This window comes from Zootoca vivipara, chromosome 7 (genome assembly GCF_965207765.1).
Source record: "Zootoca vivipara chromosome 7, rZooViv2.hap1.1, whole genome shotgun sequence".
Classification (NCBI taxonomy): Eukaryota; Metazoa; Chordata; class Lepidosauria; order Squamata; family Lacertidae; genus Zootoca; species Zootoca vivipara.
The window spans coordinates 279,808-283,111 of NC_142590.1; the positions used below are offsets into that span (position 1 = coordinate 279,808).

The 3,304-nt window shown below is 42.6% G+C and overlaps 1 long non-coding RNA gene across 1 annotated transcript; it reads right to left on the reverse strand.

The window, feature by feature from the left end:
- Window positions 1–320: 320 nt before the first annotated feature.
- Window positions 321–3,077, reverse strand: LOC148684947 (uncharacterized). The gene is made up of 2 exons (XR_015950921.1): window positions 2,524–3,077; window positions 321–1,520 (listed from the first exon to the last, which is right to left on the reverse strand). It is a non-coding gene; the product is annotated as an uncharacterized LOC148684947 (long non-coding RNA).
- Between the last annotated feature and the right edge of the window lie 227 nt (window positions 3,078–3,304).

Genomic DNA, 3,304 nt, shown 5'->3' on the forward strand with positions numbered 1-3,304 from the left:
GGGAGCGCCTCCTCTTGCCACCTGCCAAGAAGGACAGCCGCTCGTGGACCAGAACCTGTGTTTATGTGCTGCTCTCTGCAGCTGCTGTGTCTTCAGCTATTCATGTCCATGCCTTAGTTGGGAGGAATTACCCTGCTGGTGTGGAATGAAATTTTGGAGGAAGTCTGTCCCCAGACCCACAATTACCTTGAAGGAGTTTTGTCTTGCTAAAGTTCTGACAAAGCTATGTTACAAGAAAGCCAACCCCAAAACAGTTGTCTTCATCCCTCATACTACCACAAAAAATTTTTAAGCGAGGTGATTACAAATTGCACAAATTATTACAAATTTTATGGCTGTTTAATACATTTTATGGGGGGAAATGGAAAGAAAATGTGACATTATTTTAAATGAATAAATATAAATGAGAAATAACAACGAGCAAATAAACTACCGAAGCTGCGCAGCAAGGTGACAGCTTCAGGGAGAAAGCTGCCAATTAAAAGACATGGTGTCCGGTTCCCTCAGCCTCAAAAGCCCTTTGCCCGTTCACACTGGATATGCTGGCATACAATTGAATTTCCCTATTTTAAATACACTATGCCATGTGTAAAGAAGACAACACTTTAAACTCTGAAATGCAGAGGAGTGGCAGCAAAGTCACTCGGATTCCCTGCTGTTAATGAATGAACCAGACTTTTAGAGGACATCTGAAGGCGGCCCTGTTTAGGGAAGCTTTTAATCTTTAAGAAATTTGTGTATTCTAATATCTCTGTTGGAAACCGCCCAGAGTGGCTGGGGAAACCCAGCCAGATGGGCGCAGTATAAATAATAAATTATTATTATTATTATTAACAAAGCTGGCAGTTTCACACAAACAGCCAACTCGTGTGGAAACAACTTCAATGTTACAAATGTTCTGGTCTGGTCTTTGCTTTTGAAGTAAAAGTCCAGTAAACCCATCAGAAAACTAGTCTCAGGAAAACTTCCGAGTCTCCTTCTGGTTGCTAGATGTGCCTGGAAGTTTTCCGTGCCCTCTACGTAATTTTTCAGAGGGTTTCTAGGTCTCAAGTGAGGCGACGTCCTGTGCAGAGTGCTGCTCTCTCCTCTCCCTGACAAAGGGCCTGAGGCTCCTGAATTGGGGAGGGGGCTGCCTTGCCAAAACAGGCACATTCCACTCCAGCTTTATTTCCATTTCATTCATCCAGTCGCTTTGAAGGATATTGGAGCTCCCCCTGCTGCTGTTACTTCAGTGCATTGGAGGTTGAAGGAACAGTTACCACAAAAGTGGGACCTTCTCTCTCTCTCAATCTCTCTCTCTCTCTCAATCTCTCTCTCAATCTCTCTCTCTCTCTCTCTCTCTTTCTTTCTTTCTTTCTTTCTTTCCCACCCACAATATATTTCCACCCTCCAGAGCTGCTCATATATCCACTGTACAGCTACCTGTTCTTAACAGTAATCCTTAAAATAACCTTACCTAGTTCATGGGCCTTCTGAATTCTTGGATGGTGGCTTGCAGGGAAGACCCACTGTGAATTGTTCTGCAGGAACAGTATTGGGCTTTTTTAAAAACACATAATCTTTGCAGTCTGCCTTAAGCGCTTTTTAAGGAAAAAAGCAATTAAGAAGTGATAAAAACCCTTCAGCTCACCCATTCAGAAACTGGTAATGTTGCCCAAGATTTATACTAAATTCTTCCACTTAGCGCAACATACCCAGTAATGAAATTATACAAGAAACAGAGCTAAGGAAATAGGAATATTCTTTTATAAATTCTTTTTTGAATAGACAAGCCTAGCAGACCATAGCTGCCCCCAAGCCTATCATGTAAGGTTAGACATGAAACTCCTGTGAAAACCATGGATAAACTATCAGATCCCTATGGGCATAATATGCATTTTTGAAAGAGAATTTAAATCAAGAAATAACATTCAAATGTGCCTTTGCCTCCAATTGTGGTTATGTTTCTTTCTTTCTTTTTGAAATAACATTATCTAAAATAGAACCCTGGGTGGAAGGAGAAACAGCCACATGCTGTTCTCTGACACTTATGTTCTTCCCTGCCCTCCCCACAGAATTTGAACCCAAATATATTCATATCCCTCAGTCTGGACACCTTGAGGAGGGGTTTACATAGGAATCTAAAAGTGCATACCATGGGATCTAAGTTTCCCACTCTAGGTGATTATGTTTCACTTAATATGAGATGAGTGAAAAAAGGGGAGTGGGTTCTGTGCACAGGATTGGGGGGGGGGTTCTAATCCTTGAGGGATGCAGCTAAGCACTAAAGGGATTCCTGTGGTGGCAGACCTCAGGCGCTGAGCTTCTTCCATCAGGGCCTCTAGATCAAATCAGGTGTACCTTGGATGGTTCAGATTGGCTGGGAGCTCAACAGTGCAGAAGGCCTTTGCAGTTCCTGTAGGTCTTGTGCTGCTATGTCTAAGCTCTGAGCAGGGAGACCACAACTCAGAAGAAAGGGCTTGCGGCTACATCACATGGGTCTCATTGCATGCATGCACACTTCTTGCTATTTTATTTACTCACAGGTAAACAAACTCAGTAGGAAGACATCTCTTTTCAAAAGGAAGTGGGTACTTTGGGTATTTTCCTCCCACATCTGGGCAAAAAAATTATGCTTGATAGGAGGAGATAAAACTTCTTTGCTCTCTTGGAATGTTAAGTTTTCACACCAAAGGAATAATGTGGTGCCTTCCATAGTTCTGGTTACAGGTAGGTAGCCGTGTTGGTCTGGATCGAAGTAAAATAAAAAAATTCCTTCAGTAGCACCTTAAAGACCAACTAAGTTTTTATTTTGGTATGAGCTTTCGTGTGCATGCACACTTCTTCAGATACAGTGAAATGGAAGTTTCCAGGCACTTATGTAGAGAAGGGGTGGGGAGGGGTGGGGATGGGGAGGGGGGATCACTCAGAAGGGTGGTGGAAATGGGTGATTGACTGACTGATAGCTGTTGATGACCGCAAACGACTGCAAAAGGTTTTGCATGAAAAAGCAAGGGTTGAGATGGCTGAAGATCGCTTATCATGTATAATGAGATAAGAACCCGATATCTCTGTTCAAACCAGGTCCCTCCATGGTTTTGAGCTTGGTGATAAGTTGCAATTCAGCAACTTCTCTTTCCAGTCTATTTCTGAAATTCTTTTGTAGTAAGACAGCTACTTTGAGATCTTGTATAGAATGTCCTGGGAGATTGAAGTGTTCTCCTACTGGTTTTTCTGTCTTCTGGTTCCTGATGTCAGATTTATGTCCATTTATCCTTTGGCGTAGGGTTTGGCCTGTTTGTCCAATATAGAGAGCTGAAGGGCA